Raw genomic sequence first — 27,782 nt, forward strand, 5'->3', positions numbered from 1 at the left:
CTAGATGTTTTATATTCATTCTTGGAAAGGAAACCATTACCTAAAGTGGATAATTTAGCATAGCTAGTGGATGGGCACGGCTGTAAACATTATTGATGTTGACAAGAGACTTCCATCGGCGCTGTTATTTAAATGTGGCGTGTATAATTTATTTTCTGTCCTTGCTTTCAAAAGTGAGTGGGTGTCATTTTCTTTTCAAATTATATCTAATTTTAAAGAAAAAAACAATGCAGGAAATAACTCAACTGTCAAGTGTTTTTCTTCCTTCGTGCCTGGGGACATATTACAAGATCTACAGTACGTGTCTGCACAGTCATTTCTCTGTTATAAACTTGATGTGTGTCTTTTTCCTTTTTTCCAAAGAACAATTATGAAAGACAATATCGAGAATGTTTCAAGGACTATGTGGGGGTTGCTTTTGTACGACCATCTTGTCTCTTCCTAGTTCTGCCTGTAATTGCATATTGTCTATCCGTCTGTACATGTGTGTTAATTAACCTGGTCGAAATGTCTGTGAGCCATTTGTACTTCTGGATTTAGATTCTGATAGTCATCTTTACATTTTAAAAATACAATGTACGACCAACCAAGTATATGAGAAATAGTATAGATTTAGATATATATTTGTTTTATACTAAACTGAATATTTTTGGCGATATGGCCTGAAAGCAAAGTAATTGGAAATGACATACATTTTTTGATTTATGATAATATTAATCGAGGAAACAATGGTGAGATGTATTGATAATGAATCAAATTGTTACATGCAGTACTATTTCCGAGCATTCATGCAGAACATCAGTTAAGTAACGCCATACTAACATTAGTATATTTTTAAGGGAATAAGTGTATTTTGCACTTTATTCCTTTCTTTGTTCTCGCTGTGAGCTACAATGATGTCAATGAGAAGAGTCTGCACAGATGTTTGATGTGTCAAATGTATTGCTTTGTAAATACTAGATTATGCCTGTAAGCCATTATGATACAAGTACATTTTATTTGTACCTGGCATTAATAAGTGACCAATCTTTCTTTGTTCATACCAGTATCTAAGATTCTCAATGATCAATCAATGATTTCAAGAAGTGAAACTCCATCAATAGATTTAATTTGAAAAGGGCTTCAAAATCCTATTACTTAGTTTCCCAAAACATACGTCTATAGATACATATTTTTTATCAAAATGACCTCATGGTCAAATAATATGCCAGAACGCAGTTTCAGCACAACTGAAACAATGTAACCTTGGTGTCACATTCACAGCTGTTAATGTGCAGAGCCTTGAAAACAGCTTTCTCTTGTTGATAAACACACACTTGTGTTTGGTTGTTTAGTCATGATTTATTGCACATTCTCCGCAAACAGGCAATCGAATGAGGGCGAAATATTGCAAACACTGTCAGAATTGTGTAAGACCCGACTCTCAAACACACATGGCGCGCAAAAATAAACGCACACTCCCACTTACATTTTGCAATGTCACACACACACTCATATGTACTCCTTAGAAAAAACACACAACCAAAGGCAAAGTCAATGATGCTGAGCTGCTGGCAGCAAGCACAGGACAAAGGTAGGAAGAAAAAATCAATACATGATACGAAATGCAGCACAAACTGTATTTATCATGTGCACATATTTCTGAAAGGCTACTACACAGCACATAGAAGCATTGACTAAAACATTTGCATGTGTGTTAGGGTATCAGTATGTCAATATAAGCGATTAACATCGCAGAGGAGGACTGGGGTTACATGAGGTCACCGTCTGAAGTCAGTCGAGGGTCAATGTGCTTAATGCTGGAACGAAGTTATGGCGATGAGTGATGGCGGCGGGATTGGAAATGATCTGCTTTTGGCACCAGCGTAGGTGTCAGGGTCAGTGTGCTAGGTGCTGTGTCGCTACAACATAAATGAGCTAAGGACAAATCAATGCAGAAAGCAGTTCATGGGTGAAATATGTATTGTTAGTTCTGTCTTAGTGAAGGTCTCAAGCAAACATGTATGGTGCCCACGGCCCACACATTGACCTTTGACATAATGTTTTCTGGCACTTTATGGCTTTCTTTTGTAAGGTCTCTATTCCCATTGCGTATGCATTTTCATTCCAAGGCTGTTTCACTCTTTGCATATTTGATGCTTTAACATGCAGGCTTTATTTTGGCAGGAACTACACATTTGAATGTGAAGTTGAGTGTTACTTTGACCATGCTAATCTGTTGACGCACAACCAGTCAGATAACAGCTGTATGTCGCGGCGAGAGCTAGCAGAGGAGGTAACCATAGAATAAAAACTGTGCAAGCTGTTTTCACCACAAGAATCAGCGCCCAACATCGCAGTGAGCAAAGAGCTAATTGCGTATCATTTGAATGCAGCTTAACCCTACACCAGTCAAAATATTAGTATTGAGGTATTTGGCAAAAAACTACTGTGATTTATATTTGTTATATATCACCCAACTCTAGGTAGAGGCCCTTCGTTAGAGAGCTCCAATGTACCAATGGTTGTGCTCTACCCAAAGAGAAGATTGTTTTGTTGTTTCTTTGTAGCATGTGGTAACGCAGTTCGCAGCAGACTATTAACAGAATTATGTTTTGCTCGTGCTGTCACATGTTAGAAGACGGAAATAGAAATAAAGCAATCAATTAATTGAGTTAAAGTTGGAGATATTGCTTCACATGAATAGTCTTATTGTTAGTGATATGACTGTCCCGATTTCTGCCCACGAGCTTCACATTGAAAATACTCACCTTAAACTATATTAGTTCACTGCTAGCCATGCTTATATACGACAACAGGCAACCATGTTAAATGTAATAAGGAAAAAAGGACTAAAACAGCACTGCAGTGAGTCTCTTCAAGTGTTAATATACAAAAAGAAACACCACAGAGAAACATCAGAGGGCAGGATGCCATTGTGAGAGTGTGTGAACAAACTCACACACAGTCCCTTCTCTTAGCAAAATCATATTATTTCCGAGGGTGTCTCTGATGTGTGTGTGTGTGTGTGTGTGTGTGTGTGTGTGTGTGTGTGTGTGTGTGTGTGTGTGTGTGTGTGTGTGTGTGTGTGTGTGTGTGTGTGTGTGTGTGTGTGTGTGTGTGTGTGAGGGCTGAGGTAAGAGGCTCCTGTGCTGCGGAGTGAGACGGAGGGCATTAGTCAGATTTGACCAACAAAGAGGCAGTGAGCACACAGCCAGGGGATTAGAGCAACACCACAGACTTTCATTAGTCTACGGAGAGGAAGAGGAAAAGAATGAGCAACAGACAGAAAGGTGGAGGAGAGAGAGAGACACTGGATTGCAAAGATAGAGGGGGGGGGGGCTTTCCATCAGTTGGGGGTTGAGGGAGTAATGTAAAGATGGGAGGATGAGAGGTGAGATACAGAGACGTGGAGCAGGAGGATACACTCCGCTACTGTAATAGCACCACGATACCGGGGGTCTTTCATTAAATAAGGGAGAGGGAGATGGATTATTGGAGAGGGGGAAATAAGGAGGAGTATGTGGAGGAATAAAATAAATAAATAAGCCTGCATGAGAGGAGAGAGGAAGTGAAAGAGGATTAATGAGATGAGGTAAAAGGGGGACAAAACACAACAAGAAGTGGAGAAAGGGACAGAAGAATCAGAGTGGAAAGCCAAGAAGAGGAAGGGAACCGGAAAGAAAGGGAGGGAAGACAGGCAGAACGGTGAAGGAGTTGGGGATGGGGGCGGCGGTATAGAGCTACAAGTAGAGAGGATTAACCCCGCCGCTAAAGACCCCCCAACACACACACACACACACACACACACACACACACACACACTCAGGAGGGCGTGGGAAGAACGCGACTGTGCCAAACTAATTAGCTACTAACTCAACTACACATGACTTGCAGCATTTACAATGGACCCAGTATGTGCTTCTCTAAATCCAAATAATGTTTTGTTTTTTTATATATATATGGCTTCAACTGCATGTGCTTGCATCTGCTCAAACTTCAATGAGACCGGGGAAAATTAAATGTATCAACTCCATGAGACAAATAATCTACTCCAGGCAATTGCTTTCCTTTTTCTTTTGATTAGTTTTTTCTCCACCTCAAGTTATTGTCCTTTTCATATCCCTATGCCCTTTATCTCAAAGCTTACTGAAGTATTTGTTATGTTGTTTTATATTATTTTTTGAGCCTAGTTTTCAACAGCTGCGGCTCTCATGAAAGACGCAACTGAAATCTAGTTGTATTTTTTGTATTAATCAATACATTGTCTAGTTAATACAATGGCCCTGCCTACATAATAGGGAATGTATTGTTTTCCAAATATATAAATATCCAAATTGCATGTGTGTCAAATCAAGAGTACAAAATCTCAACCATATTCTATTTAAAAATGTCAAAAATAGGCAAAAAAAAGCCAAAAAGCCCAAAAAATGTTGATACATAACAACATAATGTCAATATAACTGTAATCCAGGTGGCATTACAGGTTCCTTCCAAATGTTGCAAATTAGCTTTAGATCAAACTTATTTCCATGAGACAGGGTTGAAAATACAAAGAGGCAGCAAATCGTATTCAAGGCCTTTTTCTAGGCATGAATTATTGGACGTGGAAAGTTTAATCAGATCAAGCCAAATCTGCATACATACACATATATCTCAGAGATATCATCCGACAGTGGTGCCGCATTTAGTTTCTTTACATTTGTTTTATTTTCCGGACATTTAGCTACAGCATCTCATCCAAATTCTGTTATTGTTCTGACACATCACATCTGCATATGATCTCAGCTAGCGACGAACATCAGTAGAATCTGAAGCTGCAATTTTTAGATATGATCTGGGCTGTTTCTTTAAAGTAAAACGTCTTAATGGATTAAGTGACATTTGAATCAACATGCTCCATTGAAATAGAGATTCACACACAGACTAACAGACACCGCCGACTTGAAAGACCAAACCATTTGAATTCAGCATTCAGAATTACTATCTTATTAAAACTAATACACCATTGTAAATATTGTAATATGTTAAATATGTTAGTATGATGTGCACATTTGAACTTGTGCTTGTACATTTCAATGTGTATGTAAAGATTTGATGTGTTATACTTGTATTGGACACATTGTCTTTTCCGTTAAATGTGCTATTTTTTTGTATTTTAACCTTTATATGTATTATATGTATATGATACTTTCTATTCTATATGTTAAGCTTGTTTATATTTTATTTAATTTTCTATACTGTAACGGAGACCCAGATGTGTCTTCTAGGACAATATCTCTCTGGCTTTTCACAGAATTGTTGAGAAAGCATTGTGAAGTGTCAAAAGAACAGTTTTAATTCAACTCAGTGGGGAGTGACAGTCGTCCACTGAAAAAGTCACATATTTCCAAACTTTAAAAGGAAATAAATGTCACTTCTTTCTACCTCATCTTGCTTGAGCTGCAGTGACATAGCTGTCAGTGTATTTTTCTCAATTCTTAGATACATGAAATGTCGCTCAGCAAGATAAACACCAATAAATTGGCATTCCACTCAGACTTTCTCATTCTTTCAAAGTACTTTTTTTGTACAACTGGCGATTGCTCTTTATACCTTTTTGATACACTATGTTGTTAAAGTTAATATTAGTTCAATGTATTTTTCTTCGTGAAGGACCCAGCATGCCACTTGATTGTTGATTTAAGGATGTATATTTTAAATTACTAGTGGTTTCACGTATGTTCTCCATATCTTTGCAATGTTCTCTCCTTTTGGTCTCGGCAGTGGCTTTTGATTGAAGCTTCAGACGACCTTTGATGTTTTTGTTTTGATATCGGTCTCATTATCACCATAGGTGCGAAGTTAAAACATCAAGACATACTATGGGGGAAGGATGAAAAAGTTATTTAACTACACACTTTCACATTTATGCATAGAATATTGACTCTCGTGCATGCAAGGACACACTGTGAAAACTCTTCGTTATTGAAAAAAGGGAAATCTTTAAAATCATCTTTATGTTTTTCCGCGGTGAAACTAACAATTTGTCCGACTTTAATGTCAAGCCGCCAGTGCATAACAACAAAATGATATTTTCCCAGTGTGACAGAAAACTACCCAGGCCTGTGATGTTCAGGGTTGTTTTGTAATTTACTTTATCTCAAAGGTTGTATAACACATTAAATCCCACATTGTTTTCAACAAATGTCATAAGTAGAAAAGAGCAAATGCTCCCGCTTTAGATTGTCGATCCCTCGTGAAGCGCACACAACATATAATGGAAGCTACAGCATAGTGTAAACAATGGGAGACATCTCTAATAAGTTAGTCATGAATTAGTAAACCAATGACTTTATAGTCTTTACGACATTGTGAGCCATCCACTGAGTTGATGACCTTGACAAAAAGTCCTCAGATACAGAGTAAAACTCATCCCGACAATCATCCATGCATGCGTTGCCAGGATGTTGCACAGAGCTAACAGCCCAACAGAACCAGCGCCAGAGCAGATGCTGTCTTTTGTGGCGTGCCATCAAAGAAAATTGTCCCCATTTGTCATAGTTTATTTCGCCTTTAATTACTTCTTTTTTTTAACGTAACTATCTGACGTTATGAAACAGTGTTTGCCTTGGGAACAAAGTCAACCACGGCAAGATTATTATATTTAATGAACATCAATGGGAATTACAATCATGTTTGCCAAGTTGTAGAATATGTTCCTGTTCCAAAATGTTGAGGCACGGTTGGTTTAATATCACAACCTTTAGCTTGTGTATTGCAAAACAGATTTAAAATACTTTGAACCAAAGCTAATTTACCAAAATATCATTCTTAATACCATGGCAATTATGAAACTAATTACTTGGTTATTGTTTTTAGTGTTCTCAAAGAATCATCAAGCAGAATGGGATTTTAATTTGGAACTCTGTTTTTGCTATTTTTTTCACCGTTGGGAATTGAGTTTGGAGTTTTGCGGCGCACCTTTCATCATCTGTGCATGTTCTCTAATGTAGCACTATAGTAGTGTTTGGCTGGTGCTTTGAATGCACCGCCAGATGTTGTCTTAATGTGTTTTTAATCACCATTCCTGAAGTCAGATGCCAGCAGGCAGCTTCCAATCCGATTTGCATCACTTGTTCCCCCTCATCTGTCCTTAACAGCTGAGAGGGCTGCAGGCATCAATCATTCTTAACTAGCTGCGCTGTCAAACATGTCATACAACAACTTTGGGGACCCCACAGACACTTGTGTGCAGCAGGGCCAAGCGGGACTTTAGCAGGATCAGATACACTTGTTTTCCACTAAAAGTATTTTCAATTCCTCAAAACATCAAGGGAACAATATTAGGGATGAGTTTTCACAAACTGTTTCACAAAGCACGAATCATGCCATGTTCTGGAATATTCACTATATTGACACATCGAAGACATGAGGTTTTATTGGTTGGATAGCGAAATCTGTTGCTCCCAGCCTCAAGCAAATTTGGAAACCAAAGGCTGCCTTAAAAAATGTTTGGAAAGAGACATTTATTTAGGCGAAAACACTTCGTAATGTCTCTGGAAATGGTAATATATAATGAATGGTTTGCAGAAATTGGTTTACTTTCTCTATTTAATCTAAGCATCTGTTGACCCTGAGGGTTCAGATATTTGCGCAGATGAGTTTCAACAAGAGGTAATGAATACAGGGGTACACTCAAACACAGCGCCAGTTCACATCAGTTATGGAAGAAGTTCTCAGAACTTTCTTTTAAGAGATTATCAATTCTAAATTGCAAAAATAATTTGTTACAGGTAAAACTTGTGCATGTAATCTTTCTCAAGTAAAATAACAATAGTATTGGCAACAAAATATTCCTCAAATTAACTATTGACTTGTTATGCATTTTGTTCCATTTCATAATCATATATATTCAGTTACATGACTGCATTTAAAGTAAAATGTACATGTAGAGGAGTTATAAATCCATATTTGCTTCAAAGATGTAGTGGAGTCGAAGTAAAGAGTAGCATAACATGAAAATGATCTGGTAAAGTTCCTAAAGATTATAACCTAGAGACACTTTCTTGACTCCTTACAGATAGCATGATATATTCGGTAAGTCTGGCCTTGATCTGGGTTGTTGTTTGTGGATTTGAGTGTTTTTTGCAAGCTCTAAAGCCTGTATTTTGTTGTCTAAGAGTCTATTATAGTCGACAGGTCTTCTCTTTTGTCTTTTTTACCTTTCATCTTTCAAACGTGACGTTAGCACTTCAAAGAGAAGCTACGGTGCTTCAATCACAAGGCTTCATCATATTGATTCTCGGAAACGTACAAAAGGTAGGAAAAAACGAAAACTTGGTGTGTGGAGAAGGAAAAAGGCAACACATAGATACTACATTGTGTTAGTGTTATACAGTACTGTAGGATATTAGGACGATATAGCAGTCAGGGCTCGACATTAAGGACTGCCCGATGGCCCGGGGCCATCTAGTATTTAGCTCGGGCAATGAAGCCTCACCTGCTGGTTGCCCGATCGGGCAATCTATTATGCCAGTATCATGCAGCTCGCGGATCCAGTAATGAGTGACCCGACAGTAAAACTAAACATATCTATAACTAGTTCAGGTAGTTTGAGAGGTAATTAAAATAGCTATGTGTGATATTCTAACCTGAAGTGTGTGTTTTGTCCGCTCACCGCTGCATGTGATCATGCAGAGCTGCGTGTCGACTCGTCAGCAGCAGCTGATCTCTCTCTCCCGTTAGATTAGACTTCACTCGCGTTTATGTCCATATCGATCAGATCCAGCTAGTTCTAGCTAATGATATGACTACCTGCTTATTAAAAGACACCTAAACAATAAGTGTCGCTATGCAACTGGGTGAGGCCACAAAGTATAGCGCAGCATTATGCATTTGTTTACATGCCCACCGGAACCCCGAGGCATTACCAACAGATCAACGCACAATCAACCCACACAGGACATCTCTTTCTCCACATTAAGTGTTAGACATTATAATTGACTATTCATGTCTGTCACATACTCTTCTTGTCTGTCACATAAGTGGCGCAACTGAAGCGGTATTGGGCTAAAGGGACATTATTTTGACCGAAGAGATTTAGATTTGCCGGCTAACGGGAACTCTGACGTCGCCATTTTGTGTGCTTCGCGGATGCGCTCGGCTCCTCTCGACTGCTGCTCGGTCAGCTTCCGGATGAGGGGGCATTCGTTCGACCAACTTACAGTAGATAACATTACAAACATTTTTAACAGGGGCCATAATAGTGTACATAATGTTTGTTTTGGCAGTTATAACTGAATGTAATGTTTTCTACTTTTTTACATCTGGGAAGGCATTTGCCTTCATCAGATGGAAAGTGTCTTGACCAACAACTTAAGTATTTCTTATAGCTATGCAGGGCATGCAAGCAAGCAAACACAAACAAGAACAAACAAACAAGTGAAATGAAGAATACAATTGAAATTGTACAATACAATATTGTGGTGGTTCATCTTATAATTCAGTCTAGAGAATGCACCAGACAGCATCTAAGACCTGCACAAATCTAAATGTTCTAGGGGGAGACCCCCCAAACCCTTCGTGCGTCATTTCGTCCGCGCGCATTTTTCAGGGCAATCTCTATTGGGCTCAGGGCCATCTGTAAATTAGCTTAGATGGCCCACAGGGCCATCTCCCAAAATCCTTAATGTCATGCACTGTTAGCAGGGTTGACTTTGACGCTTTTACAAAGTGTGTATACAATGGGATTTAAAACAAATGATGATGTCAAATATCTAACCTGTTTCTAGTCTCACATTTATATTTATATACTGCCGAGCCGTAGGATCAAACTTGAAAGCCTATCACAATATGTAGCTTTAACTCCTTCAATGCCATACTTTCATTTGAGTATCAACATAATGCCGCAAGTATTTGTTGCCCTTGAAAGATTGGAGTCTGGTAAAAAGGCAGATGTTGTAATACTGACAAGCATATGGCAGAAATCATTATTAAATTAAACCACTGAGACATTCTTACAAATACAATCTACCTCCAAGGAAATCAACAAGGTATCATACCCAAGGCAATAATAAGTAGCCAACCAATGACAGGTAGACCTTGAGCACAAAGACGGAAAGACTGTCCTGCGACTGAAGTTCACACTCCTCACATACCCAATGATTTTTGCATTCTAATCCAAATCCATTAAATGCGGTCCTTGATGGATTTTTTCTCGTAAATCAATAATACTTACTGAAAAGATTGCAGACAATCCAGCTTGCATGTTTTCGATTATCTTTAACAACGGCCCATCTTTTATTTTACTTTGAGGTTTTTCTACAAAGTAAAAACTAAAGTAGGAGTGTGTTTTTTGATCGATCATGAGGTTCTACTGAACATCGATCCGTAGCTTTCTGAAGGTAGATTGAACTACGCTTTACCTTTTGCTAATTATTAAAGTCGTACATGACTCTTTTGTGAACTAAACTGTGCTATCGATTGGGAATTAAATATTTCATTTATTTTCACCATTCACTCTGAAACCAGGGTTTTAAAACAAATTATTAGTTTGACCTTAAATATAACAACTTTTTACCATTAGCGGCCTTTTTCTATTTGTCCTACACATGAAGTGCTACTCATTGGGGTGCAAGGAAAAAAATCTGGGCCAGCATTCCACCAGAGCTGAATGTTAGTGAGAAAGAAGCATTTTGAGAGAAGTACACGCATCTATGGCCAGGTGGTCGGTGCTTCTCCTTAAAGGAGAGTACTTGGGAAACACTTAGGAACCCTAGTGCTCTTGAAAACATGTCATCTCCCAAGAAGGCTCATTTCACTGTGACAGAAACCCCCTCACCTCTTCTCCCTTTCTCTCACCCCCTCTTTGGCTCTCAGGTCTCACGGCCCCTACACACGGTGGCGTGCGTTGCCGCTTCAACGCTTCTGCCCATTCACTTTGAATGGGGTGACGTCACGATTCGCCGAACTGCATTGTGGGAGCAAAGCGTAGCTTCTCTCGCGGTGCTCGCTGCAAAAGTAGAGCAATGTTCTACTTTTGCCGCCTCGACGGAGGCGTCAGCCAATCAAATCCCGCGTATGTAAATCTGACATTACAAGCGCTAGCCAATCAAACCGCGTGTATGTTGGGAGAGCCAGACCGCAGTTATTTCACATGTCAAAAAATGGAGGAGGAAATTATCGTGGCGTTAGGGAATCACCCGGTACTATATGACCAGTCCCTCTTTACATACAGGGATACAAACCGGAGGAGCCAGGCATGGGGGGAGGTGGCAGAGACAGTGGGTGAAACTGGTAGGTTTTTGCCTGTTTGGGGAGTTTATATCCAGTGTACTTCGTTTGAATGGACAGCTAGCAAGCATAGACAGTATATTTAGCCAGCATGGATGTAGCATGAATGCTTTGCTTTGTATGTCCGGGGCGGGAAATTCATGTGATTGGTTGTTGGTCGCGTTGTTCGTAAAAAATCCCCAAGCTTCAGACACGCCCACCGCCAAGCGGTAACGCACGCCGCCGTGTGTAGGGGCCGTCAGTGTCAAAAAAGAGGTGACATATCTTATCTCGAACACCTTGTGCAGGCCTTGCCAGCCTCGCGTCCTTCGTTACTCCTTTAATCCTTCCTTTTCTATTCTATCCTTTCAATGAAGCTCATTTCTTTCTTTCCGCCTGTTGCAGGAGAGATGCTTGATGCTTCCTTTACCATATATTTGGCGGCAACTGGATGATTGTTCACATACACCTGGATAAACGTTTTCTCTAATCCTAACACCAGAATAGGAATCTGCCAATGAGACTATACTCTCCTCCCTCATTTCTTCATCTTTTTATCTTCACCTTTTGGCCCTTCACTGCTCAAATGTTCTCCTCTTCCTCCCCCTCTCTTCTCCTCACTGCTGGCCTCTTCAAAGGTAAGAGGCCGTCGGCTGGACTTCAGTAGGAGAACCACACGACGATCAGACATGTCAGCACCTCCGTCACACACACAGGCGTCAGCACTTCAAGTGAACAAACGCACATACACTCGTCAGCACCTTTGACTCGCACACGTACACACCAACAGGTCGACGTGTCATTAGGGAGGTCCACATGGCTCGTATAAAAAGCCCGTCCAGCAGGAAGGGAGCGGGGGCACAGAGGAAGGAGGGAGGAGTGAGGAAAGGAAGGGGAAAGAAGAAAGCGTCAGAGCAAAGACAGAAGAAGAAAAAAGGTGAAGGAGGGAGGTGAAGAGGGAATTGACAAAGCGGCGAGGGAGGGAAGGACGCAGAGGAGTGAGAGAGATGAGGAGGGATGTACAAAGCGGGAGAGTTCTGAGGATCCTCCAGAGGGTTAATCCATCCATCACTGACGCTGTGTGTGTGTGTGTGTGTGTGTGTGTGTGTGTGTGTGTGTGTGTGTGTGTGTGTGTGTGTGTGTGAACTAAATCACGTCCTCCTGTTCAGCCCTGTGCCTGTTTGTACACCTCTGTAACATACAATCTACCAATTATTGCTCACTGTGAGGTTTCCTCCTTCCTTTCCTTGCATCATTCCCTTCTTCCATCATCCATCCTTTGGTCGATCCGTCAAACCATTACTATTTTAGTTATTTCCCATACCTTCTCCCCATCTCTTTTCAGCCCTGTTTCCTAGCTCCCTTTTGTATCTATACACCTCCTTCCTTATTCCCTGTATCTTCCACTTGTTGGATATGTTATATATAAGTTGATGGAGAAAAGGAAAGGAAGCAGAAGTGAAGTTAAGGGAATAGGAAATAGGGAGGATGGATTCCTGGCAGATAGACATAATAAAGAGAGATGTGGTACCAAAAAACACAAAAAGGAGTTAAGGAGAAAGCAAAGTCACAAGATACAAGGACACAGAGAGAAGAGAACTGGCCTTGAGAGTAGAAAGCGGCGATATAGAGAAAGAGGGGGTGGTAGATCACAGGGAGACAATAACTAAATGTAAGAGAATGGAGTGCAGATAACACAACGAGCGGAGAAAGCAAAGGGGTTGAGATCGAAAGAAAGAATAAAAAAAAGGAGGCAGAGACAGTGTGGGGGAGAGAGAGGAGAAGAGAGGCTGAGAAGGAGAGGAGTCTATACTCGGATCAATGGATGGCCTGTCCTCTGCTGTGTCTGCATTTCCTCTGGCTCGCACAATAAGGCCCTCTCACTACACCGGGGAGAGTGTGTATATGTGTGTATGAGTGTGTAAAAAAGAGGGAATGTCATTCAGAGAGAAAATGACCCCCTTGCTCTCGACTCTTTTCTTAATATTAGAGGTCAACGGTCGGTCTTCCGATGGGATTTTCAATCGGTGCTTTTCGTGCGGGATCCAGTGGAAGTGCCTCTAATCTGTACAGGGAGCCTTTATCTGTCAGTGTGAATGCCCAAAGGTTTTTATCTGCCGAGTGCGAGAGTGTTTGTCTAGGTGTTAGAGGGTGATATGAACTACATACAGTGTTCCTTTAAGTATTTTACTAAACAGGACCTACGGATTTTGATTAGATTTGATCGATCAGTCAATTATTTTCAAGATTATCCGTCAATTATGTAATTGAAAGAGTGATTACATATGAAAATATGTAACATCACAATTTAGAAAGTTAAACGCTCTTGGTAACCTATGCAGTTCTTGAACTTCCTCATTGAGACATCCTGAGACAACACTATTTCAAATAGATTCTGTTAAAAAAACTAGAATGTTTCAAGCGGTTTATCTGAATTCAAACATTATCCTAACCTTGACATCAGCAATTAAAACTAACCTTTTTTTCCCCTGAACTTTAAAGACGTTCTACACACCCTGTTCCCAGAGCCTTCGGGATATCTTCAGATTACTTGTTTAGTCTGACCAACGTCCACAATGCTAAGTATTTAATCAATAATTGAGTTAATTGACTAACCACTTCCGTACTAATGGATGGCTAAATGGCTGTGTGATGGCTGCACAGATGAAGATAACGGTTTCCGTTTTTTGTTTTTTTTCAGAGACGGCTCGATGAGCAACTGAAATCTCTGCACATTGTATGAAAAGCTGGAAAAGAGGACAGGGTGTTGTGAATTCATTATTAGCAAATGTGACCCGCTCTATCGAAATCAGTCGGAAGTCGCAACGGCTCATTTCAAAATAAACGTGGATTTACGTAAAAAACAATTTTTTCGGGGTTCGGGTGTTTTGTTTGATTTTAAACAAACAAAGTCTTGGCTTTTAGAATATGAAACTTTTATTTCCAAAATCACACGATAAATACATTTTTGAAGCTTGTAAAGGGACGAAGTCAGGCACCTCTCACTCGCAATCTGCTCTTCCGCAGCGCCGCCCCCCTCCCTCCAGCTGACATTATGAATGTAAGAGTATAGTAATCATAGATAACACGGCAGGGTCCGTTACAGTTTCTTTTCATCTGATTTCAATCAAACAAAGTCTTGGCTTTCAGAATATTAAACTTGTTTCGGCAAATTCAGATGATAAATACAACTTTGAAGCTTGTAACGGCATAATTACAAGCGGAGAACGGAGTAACTTGACGTCACAGCAGTGACAGTGAGTGTTTTCCCCGGGAAAACAAACACAATACACACAAACGCAAAATTACACAAACACACACACACACACACGTATACACACACACTCGCGAGCTTCCCCTCCAAACGAAAATATCTTCCCTCCGTAGTATTTTGATAATTTGCTCCGCTAATAATCAATCAGATCGATGGATTCCAGAGAAGAGACAACTTTGAAGGCCTTTTTCTCAAAATGATGACTCGGTGACAGTCATTATATAATGTGACATATTTTGCTTAATATTTGGAGTACAAAAACAATCCTGATATCATTAGAAAGCTAGGAATATCCTCTTTCCAAAAGTGTATACAACTCAAAATGTGTCTTCGGGTCAATGCGACTGATTTCGATAGAGCAGGTCACAAATGGGAATGCAGCATCAGCAGGAGAAGTGTGGTGGGCCTCAATAATGACACATCAGCTGCTTTTATCCTCCTCCTACAGATTATCTGAACTGAGCTGAATTGATTTGTGAGGGATGCTCAGCCATTTGTTCATTACCTCAAAATGATGCAGCTAGACCAAAGAAGTTCAATACAATCATACAATAACGGTTGTTTGCTAGAACTACGTGTGAACTAAGACATGCCAAGTTGCATTTCTGTAATAATTAGTTTAAAATGAAGCAAAATGCCCAATATTGTCCGGTTTCTACGTTTGATATTATTTATTATTAAATGCTGTTTGGCCTATTGGGGTTAGGAAACTCAGATGGGCAGTTTTTACTGCTGTAGTTCAAACTGAGATATCATTGAAAGATTCATCGATATTTAATATAACTCTTAGTGTCAGCACTATCTTTATAATTGATCCAAAACACCAGCTTTCTGGGTTGTGAATTATGAACAGTAGCCATGCTTGCAATATCACGAATCATTCTATTATATCAAATTCCTGAAATTAGCTTCCCTGCTATCAATCAATTTTGTCGCGGTATAATGCCGGATATCTCATTACGCCATGCTTAAATTGAAATGAACCGCCCCGCCACTGTTTAACCTCAGTCAGGCCTTTAGCAACGCTAAGGTTTATTTTTAGAGACAAGTGATTCGGCCGGCAGACAGACAGCAGACTGCATCACCGGTTGTGAGGGTGCAATAACACCGGGCCATGGACCTGTACAAGGGTATCAGCACAAGGGTGTGTGATAGAGAGAGAAAGACAAAGAGAGATAGGGTGAGACAGCGGGTGACGAGGCGTGTGCATGTGTGTCCTCCAGCAGCCATGATGCATTAGTGTAACCTGATCCCCATCCTCCCCTGTGAGCCCTAACCTTGAGACAGACAGAGATGCAGGTTGCAGATACTCCGCCGTAAATGAGGCTGTTGCTCTTCATCTTTGCATCTGTCTAATATTAGACAACCTAGTCCTTAAAAGTCATATTGCTATGCATCGTTTAGGGGTGATGGAGTTCGCTGCCATTAGTCATTTACTTTGGTTGTGTGTGTGTGTGTGTGTGTGTGTGTGTGTGTGTGTGTGTGTGTGTGTGTGTGTGTGTGTGTGTGTGTGTGTGTGTGTGTGTGTGTGTGTGTGTGTGTGTGTGTGTGTGTGTGGGTGTGTGTGGTTCAGAATGAGGCACTTTGGCACTTATCTCATTATTTTTGTTATTATTTGTTAGAATATGTTGACCGAACACAGCAGCTGTGTAAGATACTTAGCCTTAAACAATTGTCAAAAATGGCCGAATTTGGATCAAATTAGCAAATAACTGACCAAAGAAAATAAATAATTAAAATGTGAAAAGAAAATTTGCTTTGGGTACTCTAATTTAGTCAGAACCCCCCCAAAAAGGTAATCTTAAAGTATAACTCCCATAAATGTTGAAGTGTTTTGAAATGTGATCATGTCCAGCATGCAACTGGCCACTTATATACCATTCTTCACTTGAAAAATGTCATTTTTATGATATAGAAAATCCATTATCTGCATCAACACCAGCGTTATTAAAGTATGCTTTTAAATAAAGATTACAAGAGCAACATGATCTAATAACTGTTTATCGTTTAAATGCAATGTATTATCGTGGACATTATTCTACTGCACTGTTGGACCCATTGATTAGCATCCAAATGGAATTTAGTCAAGTTCTGTATCAAAAGCATTAAAACATCCTGGCGCTACAAAGCAGATGGAGCATGCGTTGGTAAAATATATCTATTTCATTACACCCTTTTTGCTTCATTGTGAAAAACTGTGTTATGCCTCAGAGTCATTTATTTCATTAAGGAACATTGGTCATTATTGGCCCAAGTATAACGAAACTCACAATTTAAATTCTTCATCTCGAATACATTTAATAATAATGGGGTATTATTCCCCATCTTATTCTCCTACATTAAAGAATACTATTCCCAGGGCCCATTAAGAAACGTAATCATTGGGGCTGCGGAAAGATAATTACAGCTGATGATATTCAAAGATAAGTCAAAGACGATCACGTGATATTTTTCACCACTTTTTTCCTTTTACTTTCTGAAGTTTCTTCAGCCTCACGACTCAGAATCTATCTTGGTTAAGAAATGTTAAAGCACTAGGAATGTGGCAATTGAAAAAATAAAAAGTGTCATAAGAAGAAAGAGATGAAAAGATGTGAAACTGGAATTAAAAAGACAAAAAGGTATAAAAATAGACATGTGAGAAGCGAAACGATAAATCATTTACAGACTAAGGTTATCAGGGTTTAAATATTCATTATGGGGTGTCAAGGCGAGGGGTTTTAGATCTTGTGGGATACAGTTTCGTTTTTCTCATTTGATGTTTATGTTAGCTAAATTATGCATCAAAACCAATGGTATAAATACTCTTAGTTTGTTGTTTGTTTCGGAGAAGCTCCTGCCAGAGATCGAGGTTTAATTCCCACTGGAGTCACCAAAATATAAAAGTGTATGAACTCAAGTCACTGCAATAAAACACGCATTAAACAGTACATCTTCATCCTGTAGTAGATAGACAGGAAGTACAAATGAGTGCAGTCTGACATTTGAGATATTAAGTCGGCCGACTGCATCACAATTGGCTACGAGGTTCTTTATTAGGACCCCTGACATTTTGATGGACACATTGGCCATTAAAGAAATCTACTTTATAAGCTTCCTGTTAGAGGATGATTATTCTCTTTGATTTGCCATTCACATTTCAGGGGAGTTTATTGTCCTGTTCAATAACATTTTAAGATGATATGTATTTGTAATGATGTTTTAAAAGTAATTGCTATGTTGAGTTTCACTGCTACAGAAAAGTAATGTGGTCAAAACTGAATATATTTAAATGGAAGATAAAATAATCGGTTGACTTAAAATATAACATCGGCTTAGTAAATGTACGGTTTATGTCACATAGAAGAAAGTCAAAAATGAAGCTTTACTACATGCAACAGATATTCATTGCTGTGCTACGGGAATGTTTATCCTAAAGATGTAAGCATGGGATATTCATGTATTTGGTCATGTATGTACACATGTGTTAAGGTGTTTCAGACTGTGAATAACAAATGGTCATTGACTGCTGACTCCTCACTCCTCTATGGGGCAGCAAAAGATCAACAACTGCTTCAGTAGCAAAAAGGCATTTCGGGCAAATGATAGGCTCAAAACAAACTTAAAGGGGCCCTATGATGCTCATTTCAGGTTCATATTTGTAAGTTGTGCCTCTACTCTGACGTGTTTAAATGCTTGAATGTTGAAAAAGGTCTTTATTTTTCTCACAATGCCTGTGCTGCAGTACATATTTTCACCCTCTGTCTGAAACCAGAGCTGAGTCTGCTCTGATGAGTTAACTGGCCGGCTCTGTTGTGATTGGTCAACCGTTGAGAGATGTCTTGCTCGTTAGCCTATCATGTGCGATGTGTTGGAGCATTGCCCATAAAAGCACCAGTGTTACATTGTGATGTCATCACGTTACAGAGGTAAACAAAGGAGTACAATACTGACCTTTTTGCAGTTTTCCATCTCCATTATTATTTTCCCTCTATCTTTCTGCTCCTTGTATCTCCTGATCGTCTCATTTCCCTTCCCATTTCAATCTACATCTATCTTTTCTAATATCCATCCATCCTCTATCTCTTCCTTATTCTATTCTCCGCTTCCTTCTCTCTTTATCTATCTCTATATCACTCTCTCCCTCTCCACTCTCTGCTGGGTGTCTTGTTCCCTCTCTCTCTGGGAGTAGCAGACCTCTTGACGGCTTAATATTGATCCCTCCATCTCCCTCTCGTTCTGTCTTGCACGCACACACATTGCACACATGCATGCATTAGGGTGACAAGATAAAAGGGTTTGTATGCCCCAAGGCAAAGCCAAACATGAGGCCAGAGGCTCTCAGGCTCTCGTGAACACATCGAAAACAGAGACACTTAACAAACCCAAGGCTGTGAACAGGTTCCAATATCTGTGGAACCGTCCGAAAATCACCATTAGATTTATGTACTACCACCTTATTTGTATCTGCGGCTTGAGCTCAGCGTGAGACAACAAGACTTGTGAGGAAATGCGAAACATTTGTCAGAGGGTTGCCTCAGAAAGCTTTAGGCAACCAGCATGCTGTAGTCTCTGTGAAAGAAAATTTCCGGATAATAACGCTATTTATAATCTTCGCCCCGGGGGTGAATACTTGACTCGAACATCGAAGAAGTTCCTTGTTTTTCTGTAAAACATTGTTCCAGCAAAGCTGTCTTGGAGGTTGTGTTTAGAGGCAGTCTGTAACACATAAGTTAATACATTTTAAAAAGGGGAAAGTTGAGACTCTGGTCTCTGTTTGATCAGCTGCCTTTATCCCCATTGTCTTCACTATAAGAGTGGGTTCTGAAGCACTCAAGTTGTAAAAAGACACAAAGATGTCACAGGGTATTGAGGGTTAGGGTTAGGATTTAAATTCAACAGGAACACAGAGTATCATTGTTTTAATGCATTAGAAACAAAGATCAGCACCATTAGAAAGGGGTTCGTCAGTGTAAGTATATTTTCTGCTAAACTCTGTGATTGATATAAAACATCTGAAAGCAAAGGCATCATATGTTGGGTTTGGAAGCATTTGTCCGTTTGTGTTACCAACAGTTTTGGCCAATCACGTTGGAGCTGGATTTGGTTGTATGCTTGTAAACAGTCTATGTTAAGAGCAAAAGATGCAGAACAAATGCAATGTCGTAAACACTCTGCTATTGTTGATGAACGATGATGATTAATTAACTTAAAATGTTCCTAAAATTGCATTTAAGCTGGCTACTTGGCCAACTTTTGCTCCAGTCCTGGGTCTCTAGTAGTGTTTTGACAATATTATATTGATCAAAGGTGAAAAACAAAGTTGGTGATCGATACAAAAGACCAAAACAAATAACCTTTTCCTCTTCAGAAATCCTATCCCAGAAATCAGTTTGCAAGCCTGTCTCTTTTTCCAGCTGGCATGCTCAGAATTCAGAGTATGAAGCTTTTGTCCAAGGCGCCTTTCAGCAGTGTAACGGCATACATTTCAGATGGGAATACAACTCCTCAACATGGCCCTGTTAGTGCCATGCCCTATCCACTGCGCCCTCAAAGCTAACAAGAGGTTGTCAGGAATCGATACCTGGCATGAAAAACGATGTGACTCTCAGCTGCTGTGGCCACATCAATCACGCTATTACCATTAGCTCATCTCTCGACACCAACTTGGGCTTCTCTCTGCCGCCCCTCCCATCCTCTCCCCGCTCCTATGTCACCGTTTTCCCTATCCTCTTCCACTTCTCTCTGTCTCTCCCCCTCCCTCTCTCCCTGCCAGCTCAGCGGATGCCCCTTGTCACAGCTCCTATTTCAGCCTTCTGAAGTTTCCTAATTGATCGCAATTAGAGCCGCTACAGAGCAAAGGGGGGTGGGGGGCAGACAAACAGGGATGGGGAGAGAAAGTGTGTATGCATGCTTGTGTGTGTGTGTGTGTGTGTGTGTATGACACAGAGACGAATAGAGATTAAAATCAATGAGCCTGTTTTGAGAGTGGTTTTATTAGCAACTGGACTACATTTGACCAGAGGTAATAAGGGGAGGGACAGGGAGGCGGACAAAGAGAGACTCAGAGAGATAGGAAGTGACAGGAAGATGGAAAATCAAAGCAGACTTCTGATGGGAGAGTTAAGTGACACTGAATAAAAGACTTCAAAAGGCACTGGAATTAAGAGACTTAAAGAAGGGAGATACTGTTACACGTTTTAACTTAAGTCAATGAAAACATCTCAAATATAAAGTTATCATATTATCTCTGCCAGGCGTAATCCTAGGTATTGTAGTCGTGTTAATCTCCCTATCAGCATCTCATTTTGAATAATACTGGTCCCATTGGCCTTATATATGTTTTGCAGATTTAGGACTGTATGCTAACGAACCTAACCCAAATCTATTGTCCATTTTAAAACCGCCATTCAATGCTGATTTTCTCAACTTTAACTTGCCAGAAGGGGCAGCAGGTGATCAACAACAACAGTGTCAAAGGTATTTCCGACATTCAGCTAGGTTTATAAATAGTCTTAGTCTCTAAGGATCAATCAGATTAGATTTGGTGGGTGGGTAAAGGTTTAATTATTGTCTCAATGCAGGCACAATAGTACGAAGCATGACAACCTCATTTGATAACAGTATTTGGATACTGTGTACGGTTACTGCAACTGGTTGTTATACAGGAGTCATATATTCTGAATTGAACTAAAACATTTATCAAAAGCTCAACTTGTTATCCATTGTTATTGACAAACAACATTGTAGTTAAGATGTTTACATGTCTCCCAATCACATCATCAGTTAACTAACAAAAGCTACCTATCTTTTTCCAGAAACACATAGTTAGTGCGATCAAGGGCAGCTGTTTTATGAAATCATTTGATAGGTATTGTGAGGGGTACCTGCCTATTCTCATTGTTTTACAACTTATCTAAAGATCAGTAGCAAGAAACGTTATCAGAACTTTCCAACTTGGTATAGTGTGAAGCCAAAAAGTCAGAGTAGGAGCAAAAACAATGAAGGTGGAAGGACACACAGGGAGAAAATAGAGATCGGGATAAGTTAGAATAAAATCAAGTGAGACGGAGTGACAAATGTAGCAGCCGAGAGTGAGAGATGGAGAGTGGAGGATTTGTAATAGAGAGAGATAGAGATAAAGAATGACAAAGAGGAAGAATGACAATGGTGCCAAAGCCTCTTCCGCCCTCCTTGCAAACTTTCCTGATCCCCCTTTTTTGCACTCATTTAAATTCCTCTCCATTGTCATTACAATCCAGTCCTAGTCCCCCACCGACTGGCAAATACACATACACACACAAACACACACACAAACACTTATGGACATTAGAGTGCACATGCATTGACCTCCAGTAGTAACCGGGACCATCCCAGGGTGCCTGGCTTGCTAATCCCTATCAATGGGCACACATGCAGACCCTCACAATGTTTGCTGGAGAGATAGGCTCAAGTTTCCCCCAGACTGCAGATGTCAATGTGACCCTAGCCGTGCTAACAAGGGGTGTGGAATAGCAAAGCAGCTTGTCACCAAGCATCCAGCGCCTTGTCAGAAACACGAGGCCAGACGGGCCTTGTCAACACGTGTTGTCGATATCGCCCGGCCTTAATTATATTCCTTCTCTTGCTATTCCCCGGTCAACAGTGCTTAAGAGCACAGTACATGTCAGCAATTGTATCTTACAGGGCTTTCAGTAGCGTTAGCCTGCACATGTCTTCAGAGCTGTCGAACAGCCGCAACAGGGCTAGACAATAATGTCTTGTCAGCATGATCGGGACACAGCTGGGTTGATACAATTCCATATATTGTCCCTTGTCAGCGTTTTCTAGGTCACAGAGACGGCAACAAGACCTGATCCTGATAGTGCCTTGTCAACGTGCATGGCTACATGTGGACTGTCAACAAAAATGTAAAAAGAGATGGGGTAAAACGACGCCTTTGTCTGCACAACCAGTCTTGTATTATCCAGTTACTTATTACTACTATGTCAGCAATGCCACTTGAACAATGCATAATATTGTATATTAGAAATAACATCTGTAATGGCTTTAAAAGTAATAAAAAGCAATGAAATCGCTTTTATTTTTTCACTTTATAGCTGAAAAACTGTTTAGTTGCAAATTCATAGAAGACGATGAAACTGAAACATTAAGTATTTTGCATAAAATCTCAATTTTCAAGGTGGGTTATTTTAACATCCAAGCAAAGTCTTCCTGTGTACGATGATAACTAATTTATTCTATTAAACTGCTGTGGGGGAAAATTGAAAGGATATTAGATATTGCAAAAATGAACCTTAACTGATTGTGGAAGTAATGAGTGGATGTGGAAGAAGCTCTCAGCCTATTCTGCCCTAATGGATTCAATATTACCTCTTAGGTGACACAAACACTGAGGACAACACACACACACACACACACTAGATGGGAGAGAGGAGAGAAACTTGAGGCTAAACTGACTGACACCAACACACACAGAGAAGAGGACAAAAACAACTTGTCATATTTGTAAAAACTGAAAGTCAATTTCAAAGTCAATTTGCGCAAACTGCTCTTGCAAAATAAATCAGGCACTGGTAGAGGCGACATTGTGGATAAATCAATGCCGATATGATCTAGTATAACCAAGTGTGTGTGTGTGTCTGTGTGTACTGTGGCTGACTGAGAGCATAAGAGAGTAAGGGAGACTGACTTGAGTGCGGTGTGTATCTGTGTACGTGTGTGGGTGTAAAGGTGATTCTGGCGACAAGGCGACACCAAAGGATCAAACGACACAGTCTCAGATTACTTCTGACCACACACACACACACACACACACACACACACACACACACACACACACACACACACACACACACACACACACACACACACACACACACACACACACACACACACACACACACACACACAGAGCAATGTGCAAACCAGCATGCCAATGGGACCAATTGCAGAGAGAGATTATATGTATGTCATCCTTACAGAGCATCTTACAAGTGCACCATTTAAAAGAGGCTTCTTTGAATGCACCGTAGCTTGGTACTGGGGCTAAATATGTGTATTTAGAGTCGTTTCAACTATTCACCATGGCCTCTACTGTCCAATAAGTGGTAGAGTAGGCCCTACAGTATACAGTAGAAATGTCTCTCTGATTTTCCATCTAGGGATATTATTATTTTTGAGGGCAATAAAAGCCCAATCAATATAAATAAGTGGCAGGCTTTGTTTAGTTGTTGTTGAGTTCAGAGCTGGAAAACCACTTAGCGTTGTGACAAAGTAAAAAAATAAAATCTAATTTGGGGCTTTTAATTTAATGGTTATTAAGAGATTTAACCAATTAATGATATCAGTTATGACTTGTTTATACAATGAAAAAAGAAAAGCTGAGCCAAACTGGTCATTAAATGGAAATATTGTATGTATATATATTTATATCACTAATATAACAATATATGAAACTAAAAAGGGAAAAAGGCACAGAGTTGAAAGCTAAGCAACACTTCCTGATCAAAACAGGTGAAATGCTCAGAGTGCCGTTTTTTTCAGAATACATCCGTGGGAGGCGATGGGGGAGGGGGGGAGAACTTGACATTTCAACTTTTAAAAAAAGGTTACGGCCTACATTGTGTTAATATTTTTACCAGACCATTTCCTATTATTTGAATCAATTAACATATTACTTTGCATACCTTTGGATCTGACTGATTTTATAGAGACTTTTTGAAGGCTCAACATCGTTGTGTTTCCACACTGATGCCAACAGTTCCAGGGAAATTATGAAAAATAAAATATGGAGTCAGATGTGAAGTCTGATTTTAATTGCTCGCAGCTGTGAGCCTGTTCTTCTCAACTGCTTACATTGTTCCTCTTGACAACTTAATGCCATAAATAAAAACTATACGACTCTAGTTGGTAGTGCCAAACACGGATGAACTACAGTAGAATACCTGAAGGTCACCGAACCTTCCTTGATGTCCTACATTTAAGAACAACCCTAATCAAAGCAAACAAACATATTTGAAGTCCTAAAAATCCATAACATTTATAATTTGTAAAACAGATATCCGACAGCTTTAAAATCAAAGTTGAGCTTTTTGCGTGGTCCAATGACTTGGTGAAGCACCAACCAATCACACGTTTCTATTCCACCATCCAATTGTCTCTTTCCTGTTCTGTTTCATTCAAACCAATGGAGAAAAAAAACCATCCTTTTAGACATTAGCCAGTTCCCATTGGTATTTAAGGAAATTACGATGCCAATGGGCGACTAAGCAACAGTTCAAAGGCGGCAATCGGCCACGCTTCTTGCTTTTGTCGCTTGAAGTGTGAATGTAGCGTAAAAAACGAAAATACTTAGCCTCCTGGGTCTTCCTTCTTTACAATGCATTTAATGTGTTTTCGGTTTCCCACTTCTTTGTGTACCATGATTATGGTACATGACATATATCTTGCTGCGAGCGCAACGTCCCGACGGAGGACAGTTACAATTCTTGAACTTAGACTCGATTACAGTTCTGGTGAAAACACAATTGCGGAGTAATTATAGTGCATTACACCTGTATGTCAGCGGTAGCCCTGAGGCTTCTGCAGGATGGTGTCCTCGGTTCAAATCCCCAAAGCTGGCATGAGGGGGGGGGGAGTCTGGCTGTGTGGAAAGCAAATGAGTAATAGCCTCCCCTCCCTCATCGACTGGAGGGAAGCTGCCATGAAGCAAGACCCTTAAACCCCATGATTTCTCCGGTGCAGCTGCTGAGTAAGCAACATTTTAGCATTTGCTGATTCTGGTATGCAAATATCATCCGTCATTAAGGGGTAAAAATAAATCTGTCAGGACCGGCTGTACTTTTTTTCTTTTCTTTTTTAAAGGAGGCATTAAACCGTAGCTTCAGGAGTTAATAAAAGTGTGTTCACATGCTATGAGTGTTCAAAGCATAGCGGCAGGCATGGACTTCCCTGTATGTAACCTAATAGTCCTGAGCTGTCAGCATGAATGCATGGCCGTGGCCTTTGTGGAATCTGTATATCTGTCTACGTGTGTGTCCACTCAGTCTGAGTATTTCCTGTACGCGCGCGCGTGTGTGTGTGTGTGTGTGTGTGTGTGTGTGTGTGTGTGTGTGTGTGTGTGTGTGTGTGTGTGTGTGTGTGTGTGTGTGTGTGTGTCCTGCGCGCTAACATTTCTGAAGTTTCCCTATCTGACCGCCGTGTCACTTGGCATTTCTGGACAGAGGAATGCTATCCGCCTCCACGGAGTCTTTTCAACGCCCGCCACCACACACATCCTACTGCTGACACACGCATATCACCACGGCAACCAGATACAGCCGAAGACATATTACTGACAGAGAAGCAGAGACCACCTTACTGGCGGACCAGAGGTTTACAGCAGCTGCGGGGATCGCTTTTCAAATCATACAATTTCCAGAGATTTTCCAACAGATTTCTTGAAATCATTGCCTAAAAGCAGTTCATTGGGGTCTTCCTCACATATGCCAAACAGGTTCACAGCAATTCCGAGGCGCCTTGCACATGTGGCTCCCATTGTTGATTTGATCTCGTACAGAGTGCCGAGTTCTGAAAACATCATCTTCAAAGTGTTTCATGTGATGGTAGAAGACATTTACAAGGCAATGCAGATTCACTGCTTATGCGGTTGAGCAGGAAGAAACAAAAGGACCAGAGCAACCGTTATGTCAATTTATACTGGAAAATAAATGAGTTTCACACAAACCCTGCCTTGTGAACCTTGCTCAGCACAAAATAACAAAACAGTGTAAATGCAATTGGATCCTACATTGTCTCGTCAACTTACCTTGGACAGGACTAAGCGTCAGCACGATGCTCCTCTTCACCCTGTCAAAGAAAAACAAGAGTCAGCCACCGTGTCCACAGATAATGGGCAGAAATTATAATTTGCATTTCAATCTGAGAAATCATTCAACAGTTGGTCGTGAGAAAAGGGGGGATTTAATTGAGCAAAAGTGACTTTTCTTTTGCTTTTTAGACATCTGCGAGGCTGGTTATGACCCCATAAAGGAAGCTAATCTACAATGATATTGAGAATCCTAGAAACCCCTCAAGAGGTTGCCACGCTGATATGCCCCCATTTAGAAAGCTAATCTAATCCTAGAAACTCCTCTAGATGTATATTCTAATAAAAGTCCTGTGAAGAGTTACTACATCAACAAAAGATGTGCAGGAGAACAATTTTATATTTAAATGACATTTCGAAGTGGGAAAAGAAAAAAAGGCGGATTTAGCTTTGACAAATTCACCATTACTCTTGAAAACCCCTCAAGGGTTTGTAAAATGGACTCAGATTGTATTGCAAGCATGTACAGTATAATGGAAATACTGTAAAGAGATTTGCTCGTGAAGTTCTCCTCACTCTTGCTTCTCCAGGCTATCAATCTTCCCTGCGATATTTCTTCAATTATTTCTATCATTCCCCTATCTCCATCCCACCTATTTTTTCCTTCCATAATGGTATCTATTTAATCACGCAGGTTAAATCTCAACATGTGTTCGCCAAAGGCAGTATAGTGCAGCCTTATCTACTCTGTGCATTCGTTTCTCCCCTCCCTCCTCCATCGCTCCTTCTTCCCATCTGGTTTCCATTCTCCCCACCTGCCCATCAGTGTGCAGGCAGAGACAGGTGAGCCTATTACACGCTTATCACTCCGTCTACTACACATACACACTTCACGGTAACTTAGCACACCACGCACATCAGCCAAATCGGCTCTGCTGTAAAACGGCTGTTACCGCAGCCACGTCACGCTCCTGATGAAGCGGTCTGGTGTCGCAAATAAAAAGGGGCGAAAAACTCCCAACACTGCAGAATGGAAGAGAATGGGTACAACTGAAATTAGACTATTTAATAGCAAATTGAAATGTCAGGTGTAATTACATCAACCTTTACAATAGGTTAGTGACTTAAAATGCACTGGGAGAGAAAGTGTAAGGCTCTATACAGAATTACCTCAAAGTGACAGTATTATATTGGAGGAGGTTTTAAGAAGGAGTTGATCAATATCAGTGGGGCAACATATTCTGGAGACTTTAGCAGAATCCTTTGTGCAACTTCAACTCTACTCTCAGAGAAACAGTGAGTCAGTTATTAAGCTGCATTCAATCATTCGAAATGTGCTAATCTCCACGAGATTGGGCGCAGAGCCTTGCGATGAAAATTCCAGGTATGTTTAGTTTCTATGGTGACCCCCTATGTTGACTTGCACCACTATATACAGCTGTTATCTAATTGGTTGAGTGTCGAAATGTCGGTGACAATTTTGAGCTG

The 27,782-nt window shown here is 40.4% G+C and overlaps 1 protein-coding gene across 2 annotated transcripts in view; it reads right to left on the bottom strand.

Annotated features, from left to right (window-relative positions):
- The window catches only part of cntfr (ciliary neurotrophic factor receptor), a 259,028-nt gene that overhangs the window by 190,652 nt on the left and 40,594 nt on the right, over nt 1-27,782 (bottom strand). For both annotated transcript variants that reach the window (XM_034229505.1, XM_034229504.1), the window contains one exon: nt 26,295-26,335. The gene's annotated coding sequence lies outside the window, so the exon portion shown is untranslated. The remainder of the gene's footprint in view (nt 1-26,294; nt 26,336-27,782) is intronic.

The sequence above is a fragment of the Gymnodraco acuticeps genome, unplaced genomic scaffold, assembly GCF_902827175.1.
Source record: "Gymnodraco acuticeps unplaced genomic scaffold, fGymAcu1.1, whole genome shotgun sequence".
NCBI lineage: Eukaryota > Metazoa > Chordata > Actinopteri > Perciformes > Bathydraconidae > Gymnodraco > Gymnodraco acuticeps.